Raw genomic sequence first — 17,740 nt, 5'->3', positions numbered from 1 at the left:
TTTGGTATGGGCAGGTTCTTGGATATAATCTTGATTGTATTTGGTATGTGCAGGTTCTGGGATATAATCTTGGGTATATTTGGTATGTGCAGGTTCTGGGATATAATCTTGGTTATATTTGCTATGTGCAAGTTCTGGGATATAATCTTGGTTATATTTGGTATGTGCAGGTTCTGGGATATAATCTTGGTTGTATTTGCTATGTGCAGGTTCTGGGATATAATCATGGTTATATTTGCTATGTGCAGGTTCTGGGAGATAATCTTGGGTATATTTGGTATATGTAGGTTCTGGGATATAATGTTGGTTGTATTTGGTATGTGCAGGTTCCGGGATATAATCTTGGTTATATTTGGTATGTGCAGGTTCTGGGATATAATCTTGGTTGTATTTGGTATGTGCAGGTTCTGGGATATAAGGTAATCTTGGTTATATTTGGTATGTGCAGGTTCTGGGAGATAATCTTGGTTATATTTGGTATGTGCAGGTTCTGGGAGATAATCTTGGTTATATTTGGTATGTGCAGGTTCTGGGAGATAATCTTGGTTATATTTGGTATGTGCAGGTTCTGGGAGATAATCTTGGTTATATTTGGTATGTGCAGGTTCTGGGAGATAATCTTGGTTGTATTTGGTATGTGCAGGTTCTGGGATATAATATTGGTTGTGTTTGGTATGTGCAGGTTCTGGGATATAATCTTGGTTATATTTGGTACGTGCAGGTTCTGGGATATAATCTTGGTTATATGTGGTATGTGCAGGTTCTGGGATATAATCTTGGTTGTATTTGGTATGTGCATGTTCTGGGATATAATCTTGGTTATATTTGGTATGTGCAGGTTCTGGGATATAATATTGGTTGTGTTTGGTATGTGCAGGTTCTGGGATATAATCTTGGTTATATGTGGTATGTGCAGGTTCTGGGATATAATCTTGGTTATATTTGGTATGTGCAGGTTCTGGGATATAATCATGGTTATATGTGGTATGTGCAGGTTCTGGGATATAATCTTGGTTGTATTTGCTATGTGCAGGTTCTGGGATATAATCATGGTTATATGTGGTATGTGCAGGTTCTGGGATATAATCATGGTTATATTTGCTATGTGCAGGTTCTGGGAGATAATCTTGGGTATATTTGGTATATGTAGGTTCTGGGATATAATGTTGGTTGTATTTGGTATGTGCAGGTTCCGGGATATAATCTTGGTTATATTTGGTATGTGCAGGTTCTGGGATATAATCTTGGTTGTATTTGGTATGTGCAGGTTCTGTGATATAATCTTGGTTATATTTGGTATGTGCAGGTTCTGGGATATAATCTTGGTTGTATTTCGTATGTGCAGGTTCTGGGATATAATCTTGGTTGTATTTGGTATGTGCAGGTTCTGGGATATACGCTTGGTTGTATTTGGTATGTGCAGGTTCTGGGATATAATCTTGGTTGTATGTGGTATGTGCAGGTTCTGGGATATAATCTTGGTTATATTTGGTATGTGCACGTTCTGGAATATAATCTTGGTTATATTTGGTATATGTAGGTTCTGGGATATAATGTTGGTTGTATTTGGTATGTGCAGGTTCTGGGATATAATCTTAGTTGTATTTGGTATGTGCAGGTTCCGGGATATAATCTTGGTTGTATTTGGTATGTGCAGGTTCTGGGATATAATGTTGGTTGTATTTGGTATGTGCAGGTTCTGGGATATAATCTTGGTTGTATTTGGTATGTGCAGGTTCTGGGATATAATCTTGGTTGTATTTGGTATGTGCAGGTTCTGGGATATAAACTTGGTGCCAGAGGATTGTGTTCCCTGCCAGGTCGACATTCTGGAGTTTAATGAAGTAAGTGTTACAGTGGGCTCGGGTTACTTTACTCCCCTAGGCCTGGAGCATATGGGAACACAGCAAACTGTAGCCTGGATTCATAAATAGTGTCTGGAGAGAGTTTACAGCCATCACCATGGTCATAACCAACCATAGCGAGGCTTGTGAAAGGTTATTACTGTAATTACAATTGTGTGTTACACTCACACGTCATCCCGAAAGTGTCAGCCGTTTGCTTTTTTCTGCCACACTTGGCATTCTGTGCAATGTAACTTGTATCTGTTAGTTTAATCTCCTTCTCTCCCTGCAGCGCTTGTCATGACTGCAGAATGCAGGTAACTGTTTGTTCGGCAGCAATAACATTAAGCCCCTCCTCTCAAGACCTCCAACCCATAGGGGAGGAGTGTTATACTACTACAACAAAGCGACTGAAAACCTTGTAATAAGACATAATAAATGCTTATACAAAGTAGGTGACTATATAAAATCTTTCCTTAATTGATTCATTAAAAATGGCTATACACAGATCTGCATACAGTCAGGCTTTATTTTTATTTCCTCCTCCAGCTGGGCTGTCTCAGATCACAGGATTAGACTTGCATTGCCCATTGCTTCTGATCTGATTCTGAACTTGTCTTCGCTCAGATGGTGTGGCTCAGCCATTGGTTGTAGGATCAACTTATACACCATTTTCATGACTTTGTTTTTTTTTCTATTTGGGTGCTTCCTACTGCAAATTGATGCACTGCTACCGCAGCCTAATGTAATCCTATGGAGAGGTTCATACTTCCCACGTTGTGGTACGCTGCGCCAGCAGTCCCTAATCTAATGCTAGCGCAGAACTACGTTAACGTGTGGGATCCCCGGCCACCTGCGGTGATCTGCGTCATCCCAGAAGTCATGTTAGTCTATGGAGACACAGTTTTCAAAAACAACTTGACAGCGTGCATGCGCAGAAGCGTATTGTTGCAATACGCTTCCGTGCACTTCTGCATAACCCCAAGCAGGAAGTGACCGCAAGAGAGTTGTGGCGGTGCCGTGAGCACGTCACAGTACATTGCTGCCACCAGTTTACAGTGTGAAACCGGCCTCAGGCTAGTTTCCCACTGCGCCAATGCTTTGTGTTAAAGGGGAACTGAAGTAAGAGGTATACGGAGGCTGCCATATTTATTTCCTTTTAATCAATACCAGTTGCCTGGCAGCCCTGCTGGTTTATTTCTCTGCAGTAGTATCTGAATAACACCAGAAAAAGCATGCAGCCAGTCTTGTCAGATCTGACTTTAAAGTCGGAAACACCTGATCTGTTGCATGCTTGTTCAGGGGCTATGGCTAATAGTATTAGAGGGAGAGGATCAGCAGGGCTGCCAGGCAACTGGTATTGATTAAAAGGAAATAAAAAAGGTAGCCTCTGTATACCTCTATCTTCAGTTCCACTTTATGTTATAGTGTACATATAATGCATATAATGCAACTACCCCACTGCTTCTGTCCTCCCTTTTCCTTTAGAGTATAAGCTCACAAGGGCATGGCTCTCCCACCCTTTGTGTCCTAGAATTTTCTATACGTTTTATTCATCATGGTGCTTTGTCACTGTAATTACTATGTCTACCAATTCTGTATTATGTACCAATGTGTATATTTAGTGTATACCATTGTCTGAATGACTATGTCCCCCATGTTTGTTTTTTATGCCACGGAACACGGTGGCACTTTATTAATAATAATAACTAAAAACAACTGATTCTCTAAAGCGTGATAACTGCTATCACAACAGTTATCACACAATCTACCGTTCGCAAAGGTTTTCACGTGCACAGTGTTACTTTGCGTGATAAGCGGAGGTGATCACGTGCGCGATTCACGTGAAACGTGCACGTGATCCTGGGCAAATCTTTGCTTATCATGCGAAGTAACGCTGTGCGCGTGAAAACCTTTGCATGTGGCAGATTGCATGATAACTGCTGTGATAGCAGTTATAACGCTTAAAGAGAATCTGTACTCTAAAATTCTTACAATATAAAGCATACCATTGTATTCATTATGTTCTCCTGGGCCCCTCTGTGCTATTTCTGCCACTCCCTGCTGCAATCCTGGCTTGTAATTGCCAGTTTTAGGCAGTGTTTACAAACAAAAGACATAGCTGCTAACCAGCATGTAATAGGCTGTGGAGAGGGTGTGTATAGCTTCTGCCTATAACAGCAGACAGCACATTCCTGCCTGAGCCCGACAAAGCCATCAGAAAAAAGGAGATTAGAATATATAACAGAGATAACACAGCCACTGTGCAACTAGGAAAGGCTGCAGTAAGACAGAGCACATTAGAACAGGTATAGGAACTTATAGAATAGAAGAAATAAGGCTGAAAATTTTGTTACAGAGTCTCTTTAAGTGAATTGAGCTCTTTAAGTGAATTGAGCCCTATGTGTGGTGCCATGCAATGTGACACACGCAAAGAAGCAGCTGACCAATGTGCCGCTTCATAGGATGTCATTGTGTGCATCAGCATGTGCTGCTTTGCGCTGTGACATTGGAATCTCTTGCATCACAGCGCAGTTGATAGAAATGAAGAATTCTTAAGCCCCACCTCTCGAGTTTTCCATCGGCTGGCTAATTTTTTTGAGCAACGAGCGATCATTTCCGTCTTATGACGTGGGTACAGGTGTGCGACTGCGCAAATGACGTTTAGCGATGCGTGGCGATAACGGCCGTCACGGCATAACGTATCTTTAAGATCTCGGACTACTCCACACAAGTTACGCAATTGCTTGACTTCCCGCTCACGCCTATTGCGTGCCGTTGAGTATATCCGCCCGCAGGAAGATGGATCGGGGACAGTGGCATAGCTAGAGATCATCGGGCCCCATAGCAAAACTTTCATGGGGCCCTCTAATGGAGGCACTCTTAACCACTTAACGACCACGGTCAGCCGATCGGCGGACCTAGGTGTTAAGTGGTTTTACATGGAAACGGCCGCTCGTTCGAGTGGCCCTTCCATGTCAGTTCATGGAGGGTGTCTCCGTGAACAGCCTGCGAGCCTCTGATCACGGCTCGCAGGCTAAATGTAAACATGCGGGGAAGAAATCCCCTCTGTTTACATCAATACGGCGTAAAGGAGATCGGCGATCCCCGGCTTCCAATTGGCCGGGGATTGCCGGCATCTGATAGGCTAAATCGCCGTCGGATCGCCGTCCACAGCGTGAGGGGGAGGGAAGGAAAGGGAGGGAGGAAAATCGCTGAGGAGGCTTTGAGGAGCCCCCCACTTGGCCACACAGAGCGGCGGCGATCAGACCCAGCCAGCAGGACATCCCCCTAGTGGGGAAAAAAGGGGGGAAGTCTGATCGCCCTGCCTGTAATACGATCTGTGCTGCGGGCTGGAGAGCCCACGCAGCACAGATCATTCAAAAATCCCCTGGTCCTTAAGTGGTTAAAGGATACCACAACTGAAAAAATGAAAGGTGCGGTGGCTAGGGAGGGAAAATTAGATACTTACCGCCTCTCTTGTTCCCCGCAGTTAGCCGCTGGTCTTCTCCAATAGATGCCGGTCTCCGGGCGACTCTCCTGACCTCTAACCTGAACATACTGCACATGCGCGACACAGTATGTCCGGGTTAGAGGTCAGGAGAGTCGCCCGGACACCGGCATCTATTGGAGCAGACCGGCGGCTGACGGCACCTTTCATTTTTTCAGTTGTGGTATTCTTTAAGCAACGCCACCTGCCCATAGCCTATGGATACACTAGCATGCGCTATACATTATCGTGCAGTCAAAACTACACATAGTCCGTGTGCACTGAGACAAAGTCAGAGGGTGGAGAAACACAAACAAGTTAATGGTGAATACATTAAGTATTCACTGGGCCCCCTATGCTCCAGGGCCCCATAGCAGCTGCTATGGCTATTGCTACGCCCCTGAGCGGGGAGCACTCGTTGTCGAGGGACATTGCTGGGATCCATTTTCCTAGATCGTGAGATGAATATTCAGCTTTAGACTTTGAAGAGCTCCGCCTTACAGTGCGCAAAACAGACCATTCTGGTCTCCCGGATCCCCAAAGCAGCCTGTCTCGGAAAGGTAACATTCGGGCACTCTGTTTACTAAGCGATCAGATGGTGTCCACGGATCTGTTCCTGGCTTTGTGTGTGTCCGTCCCTCTGCAGCAGCCTCCTACCTGCACGCGGCAATATCTGCGGCTTCGGGGCTCCGATAGGGGGTTAAATCATTTTGCAAGTTAATGCAGAATGTGTGAATCCCGGCGGTGAGAAAACAGAGCGAGGAATCCTTTTAATCCCACTCCCCTATTCAGCGGGTTATTGATTTTTCTATCCTGTTAAGAGGACTCATGAAAGGAGAGCCTTGTCTGAAAGCCGGGCTGGGATTGGAAAAAAAAAAACCTTAATCTGCAGACACAGCAGGCACTTGTGATGGGGGTCAGAGAAATACTTGTGCTCACAATGGAGAGAATATCAGTAGGTATAGAGAGAAAACGTTGGCTGATTGGCCATGTGACACCTATAAACGTGGCCTCTTTTGTCTCTGATCAAAGGTGAGCGGGTTTGGCAACTTTTCAAACCTCTCAGATCCCATTCTCTGAATTTCCAGAGACTGCGAAGCCCGAAACGCTCCAACAGTCCTGTTAAACTTAAAGGATGACCCCGCCCAAAAGGTCTTCTCTTGAGTTTCTAAGTACAGGAGGGTGGAGACCTCTGTCATGCTTTTACTGCTTTTTGTAACCCCCCCCCCCCCCCCCAAATTCTCACCACCCAACGGAGAACCAACTGGTGTGTACACACACGAACACTGGTTCACACGACAGCTGGGGACCCTGGACTCTCTCACTGGCCGGGGCCCCCAAAACCACCATGCGATACCTAGAGGAATGTGTGGGTGAGCCCCGGAACTCTCACCACCAGGGAATTCACCCCCACTGCCTCTATACTGAATGCTGACTGCAACACACACAATTGCTCACTCCCAGCTCTAGCAATTTCCTACCTTTATTTGGTCAGCAGGCGCCTGTCAGCCAATCAGGTGCACAGTTTGCCTGCCGTACCAAATCTAGCAGGGATTGCATAAATTAGGCAGCATTCAGGTGGGAGGCTTCGGTCGGACGTAATTATAGATTGTGTCTCTAGCAGGACCGCCCCATGCGGGCACTGCTCTTACAGGGGTCCCTCCCTAACCACTCACCTATAACCAGCATCCTGGAAGCTGCAAAAAAATAAAGGTAGGAAATTGCTAGAGCTGGGAGTGAGCAATTGTGTGTGTTGCAGTCAGCATTCAGTATAGAGGCAGTGGGGGTGAATTCCCTGGTGGTGGTGAGAGTTCCGGGGCTCACCCGCACTTTCCTCTAGGTATCGCATGGTGGTTTTGGGGGGTGCATATTATCAGTTCGGAGCGGTGAGAGCCGAATGACTGCTCTCACTGTTACCACTAAACTCCGCGGAGGCGTTAAATACTATTTCCATTCCGAGGTAACTCGGAGGGAGATGTAATTCGGGGTTAGGCAGCCGCTACTGTAGCTACCACCCTCGATCGCCGCCGTTATGCGTATCCCCCCAATCCCGCGATGGAGCAGCCTCTCCAATCAGCTCCAGGCTTCGCTATGAGGCGGATCGGGATTGCGCATGACGTCAGACGTCATGTCCGATCGGCGCCATAGCGACTACTGAAGCTCATTGGGGAGGCTGCAGCTCTCGCGGGAAGGCGGCTAGGTAATGTATAGCGGCGGCGATGGGGGGAATCAGAAGGGTGCGAGGGGACTTGGGGACAATGGTAGCTAGCTTAGTGCTAGCTACAAAACCTACAACAACTTCAAATTCTAAACCTAATTCAAAAAATCCCTCCCACGGACGCAGCCTCAAAAACTGCGTTCCGCCAGGGAGGTTAAAGGATCTATATATATATATATATATATATATATATATATATATATATACGTGTATACACACACACACACACACACACACACACACACACACACACACATGCAAAAGTTTGGGCAACCTTGTTAATTTTCATGATTTTCCTGTAGAAATCGTTGGTTGTTGCGATAAAAAATGTCAGTTAAATATATCATATAGGACAGTGGTTCCCAACCTTTTCCGGCCCGGGGAACACTTTCTGACCATATTTTTCTCCGGGGAACGGCGGGGGGGGAGGCGGCGGCGGCGCACGCGGGTGTTTGCGCGACCTAGTGGACAGTGCCGTGCGCAGCAGGCTATGGGGGGGGGGGTGGGGGGCTGGGGTGCGGCTGCATAGCTAGCATAGTTGCCCCAGTATAGTGAGTTTAGTTGCCCCAGTACGGTTAGTATACTGCCCCAGTATAGCTAGTATAGTCCCAGTATGGATAGGTAGTGCCCCTGTATAGTGCTCAGTATGGGTAGGTAGTGCCCAGTATAGCTAGTATAGTGCCCAGATAGCTAGTATAGTGCCCAGTATAGCTAGTATAGTGCCCAGTATAGCTAGCATAGTGCCAACTATAGGAAGGTAGTACCCAGTATAGGTAGGTAGTGCCCCAGTATAGTGCCCAGTATAGCTAGTATAGTTGCCCCAGTATAGCTAGTTTAGTTGCCCCCAGTGTAGGTAGTATAGTGCCCAGTACAGCCAGTATAGTGCCCAGTATAGCTAGTATAGTGCCCAGATAGCTAGTATAGTGCCCAGATAGCTAGTATAGTGCCCAGTATAGCTAGTATAGTGCCCAGTATAGCTAGTATAGTGCCCAGTATAGCTAGCATAGTGCCCACTATAGGTAGGTAGTACCCAGTATAGGTAGGTAGTGCCCCAGTATAGTGCCCAGTATAGCTAGTATAGTTGCCCCAGTATAGCTAGTTTAGTTGCCCCCAGTGTAGGTAGTTTAGTTGCCCCCAGTATAGCTAGTTTAGTTGCCCCCAGTATAGCTAGTACAGTTCCTCCCAGTATAGATGCCCAGGAGGGGGGAAGCAGCGCTAGAAGGAGGGGCAGTGGAGGCAGCGGTGGGAAGGGGGAAATATCCCCCCCTCCCTCACCTGGGACCCCTCCTTCTGCCTCTCTCCCCCTTCATTTAGCGGTGGCAAGTGCAGTCTCGGCGGCGAGGAGAGAGACATGCGCAGAATTACTCACCACGCCACGTTCCAAGCGCCGGCAGCGTCATGTCGTCACAGACCTCCGCCTTCAATGCCGCCCACTGTGCTTCCGCTAATCAGGAAGCACAGTGGGCGGCATTGAAGGCGGAGATCTGACGACATGACGCTGCCGGCGCTTGGAACGCAGAAGTGGTGAGTAATTCTCCGCATCCCTCCCCGCCGCCGAGACTGCACTTGCCATCGCTAAATGGAGGGGGAGAGAGGCAGAAGAAGGGGTCCCAGGTGAGGGAGGGGGGGATATTTCCCCCCTCCCCACCGCTGCCTCCACTGCCCCTCCTTCTAGCGCTGCTTCCCCCCTCCTGCGCCCCTACAGTAGGAACAGGTCTGGCGAGAGGCCAGACCTGTACGGCACACCAGGCAACATGCCGCGGCACACTAGTGTGCCGCGTCACAGCGGTTGAAAAACGCTGATATAGGAGACTCACACACAGTGATATTTGAGAGGTGAAATGAAGTTTATTGGATTTTCAGAAAGTGTGCAATAATTGTTTAAACAAAATTAGGCAGGTGCATAAAAAAAGAAAATTAAATCAATATTTAGTAGATGCTCGTTTTGCAGAAATTACAGCCTCTAAATGCTTCCTGTAGGTTGCAATGAGAGTCTGGGTTCTGGTTGAAGGTATTTTCGACCATTCCACTTTACAAAGCATCTCTAGTTCATTCAGGTTTGATGGCTTCCGAGCATGGACAGCTCTCTTTAACTCACACCACAGATTTTTAATTATATTCAGGTCTGGGGACTGAGATAGCCATTCCAGAAAGTTGTACTTGTTCCTCTGTATGAATGCCTTAGTGCATTTTGAGCAGTGTTTAGGGTCGTTGTCTTGTTGAAAGATCCAGCCCCGGCGCAGCTTCAGCTTTGTCACTGATTCCTGGACATTGGTCTCCAGGATCTGCTGATACTGAGTGGAATCCATGCGTCCTTCACCTTTGACAAGATTCCCAGTCCCTGCACTGGCCACATAGCCCCACAGCATGATGGAACCACCACCATATTTCACTGTAGGTAGCAGGTGTTTTTCTTGGAATGCTGTTTTGTTTTCCCTACATGCCCAAATAACTCAATTTTAGTTTCATCAGTCCACAGCACCTTATTCCAAAATGAAGCTGGCTTGTCCAAATGTGATCAAAGGGGGCCATACACTAGCCGACCAACCAACCAATCAACCATCCAATTCGATTATTATAATCGAATTGGATGAAAATTGGTGCTGCCAAGTGCATGCCGACCGACAAAGCGACCAATTGGCCGCAGGGTGGATCGCGCATGCTGGAAGATGTCGGGCCGAAGTTGTTGGGTGCGTGGCGGTACGGCGGCCGAATTGCGAACGAGCGACGAGACGACGAAACCCCCGCCGTTGCCGCCGAAATGTATAAATGTATGTAGTGTAGTGCATCTATACATTACTTGTCCGGTGTCAGCCTCCACGTGGTTTCCGTCCATCTCGCCGGGTTCCGCATACAAGCCGGTGGCGCATACCGTCTGACGTCAGACGCTATGCGCCGCTAGCGTGTATGCGGCTGTTACCCGGCGAGATGGACGGACACCGTGCGGAAGCTGCTACAGAACAGGTAATGTATAAATGCACTACACTACATGCATTTATACATTTTGGGGCCAGCGACGGGACAGGAATCGGCCTGTAGTGTATGGGCAGAATCGACTAGAGACAAATTTATCTCTAATCAGATTCGATTAGAGATAAGTTTGTCTCTTGGTCGAATCTGCCCACAATCGTTCTAATGTATGGCCACCTTTAGCATACCTCAAGCAGCTCTGTTTGTGCTGTGGGTGGAGAAAAGGCTTTCTCTGCATCACTCTCGCATTTCCTTGTGTAAAGTGCGCCGAATTGTTGAATGATGCACAGTGACTCCATCTGTAGCAAGATGATGTTGTAGGTCTTTGGTGCTGGTCTGTGGGTTGACTCTGACTGTTCTCCCCATTCGTCGCTTCTGTTTATCCGAGATTTTTCTCAGTCTGCCACTTCAAGCCTTAACTTGAACTGCGCCTGTGGTCTTCAATTTCCTCAATATGTTTCTAACTGTGGGAACAGACAGCTGAAATCTCTGAGACGGCTTTCTGTATCCTTCCCCTAAACCATGATGGGGAACAATGTTTGTCTTCAGGTCATTTGAGAGTTGTTTTGAGACCCCTATGTTGCTACTCTTCAGAGAAAATTAAGAGGAGGGAAACTTACAATTGACCCCCTTAAATACTCTTTCTCATAATTGGATTCACCTGTGTATGTAGGTCAGGGGTCACTGAGCTTACCAAGCCAATTTGAGTTCCAATAATTCTAAAGGTTTTGGAATCAAAACAGTCATTTCATTTAAAGAGACTCTGTAACAAAATGTTCTGCCTTTTTTCTTCTATCCTATAAGTTCCTATACCTGTTCTATTGTGGTCTGTCTTACTGCAGCCTTTCCTAGTTGCACAGTGGCTATATTATCTCTGTTATTTAATCTAATCTTCTTTCCTTTGTCAGCTTTGTCGGGCTCAGGCACTCAGGCAGGAATGTGCTGCTCTACTTGTGATAGGCAGAATCTATACACACCCTCTCCATGCCCCCTCCAGGCTCTGTATACGTCACAGACTGAGCTTCTCTCAGCCTATCACATGCTGGTTAGCAGCCATGCTTTTTGTTTGTAAACACTGCCTAAAACTGGCAATTCAGAAATAGACCTGCGCTGCCTTGATACCCCGATGGGTTGCAGGTGCTGCTCCTAGTGCTGGGTGGAGCCAGTGGTCCTAAGCAAGAAAATGAAAGAAAACGGAGCGCTCCTTGGTACATTAACTTTTTACTTCAGATAGACATGCAAAATTGATACACTTACAGTTTGCAGATATAAAAAGCGCATGTCAGGCCTGCCGGCAGTTCTCTCCGCACTCCTGTGCCTTGCCGGGGCAGCAGGAGTGGTGTTGCCAGGCGGGGCCAGGTTGCGCTGAAGCCGTATGACGTCACAACGCGTTTCGGCGTAACCACGCCTTTGTCAGGTCGTGGTAATGCCGAAATGCGTCGTAATGTCATGCGGCTTCAGCGCAACCTGGCCCTGCCCACCGCTTTTAGCTCCCGCTGGCAACACCACTCCTGCTGCCCCGGCAAAGCACAGGAGTGCGGAGAGAACCACCGGCAGGCCTGACAAGTGCTTTTTATATCTGCAAACTGTAAGTGTATCAATTTTGCGTGTCTATCTGAAGTAAAAAGTTAATGCACCAAGGAGGGCTCTGTTTTCTTTCATTTTTTTAAACTGGCAATTACAAGCCAGGATGGCAGCAGGGAGTGGCAGAAACAGCACAGAGGGGCCCAGGAGAACATAATGAATAGAATGGTATGCTTTTTATTGTAAGAATTTTAGAGTACAGATTCTCTTTAAACAATTACAGGTTGTCCCGACTTACGATTGACCCGCCGATACAAATGGCATGGATTCTCTGTTTCCATGGGAACAATCCCACCCCCCCCAAAAAAAATTTCAAATCGGACTTGTAGTTTTTGAGGGAATCGATTTAAAAAAAAAATCAAAGAAAAAATGGCTTTTAAACTTGGTACAAAGGGCAGAGGTGACACAGAGGGGGACAATAGAGGCAAAGGGGGCACAGAGGAGGTACAGGGGAGAGAGATGACACAATGTTCCGACTTAAGAACAGATTCAAGTTAAGAACGAACCTACAGTCCCTATCTCGTTCGTTAACCGGGGACTACCTGTATTGCGCACTTTCGGTAAATCCAATAAACTTCATTTCACTTCTCAGATATCACTGTGTGTGTCTCCTATTTGATATATTTAACTGACATTTTGTATCGTAACAACCAACGATTTATACAGGAAAATCATGACGATTAACAAGGTTGCCCAAACTTTCGCATCCCACTGTATATGCATAGAGGGAGATACTGGTTGCTTGGCAGTTGGAAACAGCCATTATTTTCCATAATGCAACAGTGTTCACAGACAGCAAACTGTCAGGACCTTGGTCATGACATCACACTGTAGGAGAGGTTTCACCACAATATCAGCATTACAGAGCCCCCTGATGATTTATTCGAAAAAAGGTTTCTTGTGTGAAAGGCGATATCAGCTACAGATTGGGATAAAGTTCAGTCCTGGATTAAAGTTTCTCTTTAACCACCCTGGCGTTCTATTAAGATCGCCAGGGCAGCTGCATGAGGGTTTTTTTTAAATAAAAAAAAAAATATTTCATGCAGCCAACTGAAAGTTGGCTGCATGAAAGCCCACTAGATGGCGCTCCGGAGGCGTTCTTCTGATCGCCTCCGGCGCCCAGAATAAACAAGGAAGGCCGCAATGAGCGGCCTTCCTTGTTTTGCTTAGATCGTCGCCATAGCGACGAGCGGAGTGACGTCATGGACGTCAGCCGACGTCCTGACGTCTGCCGCCTCCGATCCAGCCCTTAGCGCTGGCCGGAACTATTTGTTCCGGCTGCGCAGGGCTCAGGCGGCTGGGGGGACCCTCTTTCGCCGCTGCTCGCGGCGGATCGCCGCAGAGCGGCGGCGATCGGGCAGCACACGCGGCTGGCAAAGTGCCGGCTGCGTGTGCTGCTCTTTATTTCATGTAAATCGGCCCAGCAGGGCCTGAGCGGCACCCTCTGGCGGTAATGGACGAGCTGAGCTCGTCCATACCGCTAAGGTGGTTACATTCAGAATAGAATTTGGGCTTTATCTCTTACAAATCCTGAAAACGTTTAGTCAGGTTCCACTTGTAATTGTCAGACGTTGGCCGCCAGGGGCAGAAGGCTCATGTGATGTTGTTCTTAGTTGCGTTTGGGAGCATTAAGAGATGATTTGCATATTCAGGAGTGATGCATCATGGGAAACCACGGTTATTATTTTTTTTAGCATTTATATAGTGCTGGCTTTTGCCTTGTCACTTAACCGTCCCTCATAGGGGCTCACAATCTACTGGTAATCCTACCATAGTCATATGTCTATGTCTGCATCGAGTAGTATATGTATCATAGTCTAGGGGCAATTTAGGGGGAAGCCAATTAACTTATCATATGTATGTTTTCGGGATGTGGGAGGAAACCGGACTACCCAGAGCAAACCCATCCAGACACAGGGAGAACATACAAACTTTGTGCAGACATTTTGTGGTCCCAGCACTGCAAGGGGAGAGGGCTACCCACAACGCCACAATGCTGCAATTACTCATTAGCAAGTTCATGGTGAACCAGAACTCCTAGGAGTCAATCCAATGCAGTCAGTATAAATGTTGGATTATTATGGCTCTGTACAAATAAAAAGCTGACACACCATTGCATTCCAGCGGTTCTGGAGGCGTGGTTAGCTTTCAGGGATAACGAAGGGATGCTTTTCATATGCAGCAGTGATGGATTGTGGGAAACAATCGTACAATCCACATAGGACTCGACCCTCCATAGATGATTCAACTGGTATTTATTGCATTCATTAGCGGTGATATAGCACACTGAAAGCACAACGTTTCGGGCAGAGGCCCTTTCTCAAGTGCTCCTTGAGAAAGGGCCTCTGCCCGAAAGGAGCACTTGAGAAAGGGCCTCTGCCCGAAACGTTGTGCTTTCAGTGTGCTATATCACCGCTAATGAATGCAATAAATACCAGTTGAATCATCTATGGAGGGTCGAGTCCTATGTGTATTGTACGATTGATTGGAACTTTTACGAGGGGTTTGATGGACCTCTTACCGCACTGGACTCCCCACAACAATTGAAATAACTCTGTGGCCGGCAGGTACTATTGCACAGTGGATTGTGGGAAACATCATATGCTCCCTCCAACTGGAGTAATCGCAAATACCTTATGTTTTAAGAAGGTAAACTTCTTTTTTTGCATAGCACTTTAGTAAGTTGACTTTTTGATCTCTTTAAGCCCCTTACACACCCCACCCCTAGGAGTTCTGGTACACCATGAGCTTGCTGGGCAATCTGTAACTCTGGGTGTTTCAAGTCTTACCCCAGAGATCCACATTAATCCATGCCATGCACTGATGAGGATCAATCAATCCGAAACAGTCTGTATGCAAGTTGGATTAGTGTGGCTATGTAATATTAACAAGTTGACACATCATTGCATCATTGCATTCCAGCGGTTCTGGAGGTGTGGTGTACAGGGACAGCAAGGGATGATTTGCATATTCAGCAGTGATACATTGTGGGAAACATCATATGCTCACTCCAACCTGAATAATCACAAATACCTTCTGTTTTAAGAAGGCAAATGACACTCTGCATTAACAACTGGGAGGGAGAAAGCGCCCCCAAAAAATAGGTGGTGGATGAACGGTATATCTATATTATGTGACTAAAAATAGCAAAAAAAATATAAATAATAAAAATGGCTTACCTCAAAGGAAGGGGCAAAGCCAATTTCGAATGAAAGGTTTGTTATTCATCAGACACTATCAATGATAACGCGTTTCGCGGAACACATTCCGCTTCCTCAGATCAAATACAAAGCAGTGTCTTTATACTGTGTAGACCGTAAGTTCTGAGCGCCTTAAAAGTTTTTAGGTATTTTGATATTTTTACTTTTGCTTTTTAGGTGATCAGCACTTGACATACCACACCATAAGGGGCTCCTGGTGTCTCTGTGTTTTTTCCTGTCTCCCTAGGAAGTCTGTTGAATCCCTTGGGATAACACGCACCCTCTTTTACACTCTGCATTGCTTTTTAGTAGCAGGGCTTTGTAGTCTATTTAAGCCCTGTGTACATTCCAGGTGATTCTGGGTCACCCTGAGCGGTCGGAGTATTCCTTAAAGAGAACCAGGGATGAAGCACTCTCTTGTATTTTACTTTATAAATCGCTGGGAACATCACAGTAAACACCTAATCTGCTCTTTGTTTCATTGTTCTCTGTTTAATCTGACTGTTATCACCTCTGATAAGAATCCCCGACTGAGCACTCAGTCTAGCTTTGCTACGAAAAGATTATAGCTGAGTCTGTCTTCTCTGGTGTCTTTTCAAGCCCAAGCCTGCCCCCTTGTGGCTCTACTATAATGACTCAGCTATAATTATTCCCTGCAAAGCCAGACTGAATGCTCAGTCCGGGATTCTTATCACAGCTGATAACAGACAGTTTTAGCAGTGAGGATGAAACAGAGAGCATGGTAAGTGTTTTCTCTAATGTTCTTACATCAGTAAGAACATTAGAGAAAACACCATGCTCTCTGTTTTATCCTATATGGTAAAATGCACAAGGGTGCTTCGTCTCTGGTTCCCTTGAAAGGGGAAAAGAAGAGAGAGTTATATGGAGGCTGCCATGTTTGTTTCCTTTTAAGCAATACCAGTTGCCTGGCAGCCCTGCTGATCCTCTGCCTCTAATACTATTAGCCATAGCCCCTGAACAAGCATGCAGCAGATCAGGTGTTTCAGACTTTAAAGTCAGATCTGACAAGATTAGCTGCATGCTTGTTTCTGGTGTTATTCAGATACTACTGCAGAGAAATAGACCAGCAGGGCGGCCAGGCAACTGGTATTGATTAAAAGGAAATAAATATGGCAGCCTCCGTATACCTGTTACTTCAGTTCCCCTTTAATGATGTTGTGCCGTGACCCTAATACACACTGAGATAATAAACTAAACAGGCCTGCTTAGCTAAACAATAAACGCATAGAGTTCAGCTAAACTAGTTTCCTGTAGCTGCACTTCTGCAGGTTCCTGAGCTGTCAGCAGAGGTCATCGCACTAGATGGTGGTGAGATACATTGCTTATCATACACCACAATCAGGTGTGAGAAGCCATCAGGAACGTAGGCGGAGGACACAGCTCTGACCCCGTACCTCCTCATGAGAAGATGTGTGCTGGGTTCACAGACAGAAATGCATCCTGTAGTGCAGAGCAGCTTCTCTGCTAAAATTATATTTAGTTATAAGAGACCACATGTACACCGCCATACCTGGCCTGGCCACAGTGACCACGCATGTTCCACACCTCGGTATCGTCTCCGTGGATCGCAGAATACAGTAGGTCATATTACAGCGTGCTCAGTGTATGTACTGAAATAACATGCTGAAATATAAATACTTAAAAGGCCTGGTAGTGCCATATAGTAGATTGCAGTAAGTTATTCAGGATTCCCACTTTTACGGTCATTTTCCAGGTTTCAGCATCAGAAACCCTTCCTATATCGTTATATTTCTGTATGTTGAATGTAGTCCCACCCTCCCAGTGATGTCACAGCCTTGCCTGTTGAGCTATGCAGAATCCTCCTCCCAGAGCCTTCTGGGAGACCAGGTACTTGTTCTACTGGCTTTGGAATTCTGGACCCACTAGGTTTAACATCCCACCTGTGACCCAGCCATCATAAGGAGGCCCACTGCTGTTAGCAAATGTAACGTTAAATGAACAGCAGATCGTTGTAAATTATTTTTTTTCAGCGGCAGGACAGGTCCTCCTCACTCTACAGTGCAGCTCCAAGCCTTCCAGTCAGTCACCATGCGGCTCCCGCCTCTGCCTGTCATGTGACAGACTCCTCTACAGTGCAGCTCCAAGCCTTCCAGCCAGTCACCATGCGGCTCCCGCCTCTGCCTGTCATGTGACAGACTCCTCTACAGTGCAGCTCCAAGCCTTCCAGCCAGTCACCATGCGGCTTGCCCCTCTGCCTTTCGTGTGACAGACTCCTCTACAGTGCAGTGGAGTCTCTCACATGACAGGCAGAGGTGGAAGCCGCATGGTGACTGGCTGGACGGCTTGGAGCTGCACTGTAGAGGAGTCTGTCACATGACAGGCAGAGGCGGTAGCCACATGGTGACAGACTCCTCTGCAGTGCAGCTCCAAGCCATCCAGCCAGTCACCATGC

At 46.6% G+C, this 17,740-nt stretch overlaps 1 protein-coding gene across 3 annotated transcripts in view; it reads left to right on the top strand.

Annotated features, from left to right (window-relative positions):
- The window catches only part of B3GNTL1 (UDP-GlcNAc:betaGal beta-1,3-N-acetylglucosaminyltransferase like 1), a 928,550-nt gene that overhangs the window by 23,549 nt on the left and 887,261 nt on the right, over positions 1–17,740 (top strand). The gene's annotated exons all lie outside the window — the stretch shown is intronic.

Source organism: Hyperolius riggenbachi, chromosome 12 (genome assembly GCF_040937935.1).
Source record: "Hyperolius riggenbachi isolate aHypRig1 chromosome 12, aHypRig1.pri, whole genome shotgun sequence".
NCBI classification, from domain to species: Eukaryota; Metazoa; Chordata; class Amphibia; order Anura; family Hyperoliidae; genus Hyperolius; species Hyperolius riggenbachi.
Note: the sequence above shows the minus strand (reverse complement) of the source record. Positions and strands in the feature narration are given on the sequence as shown.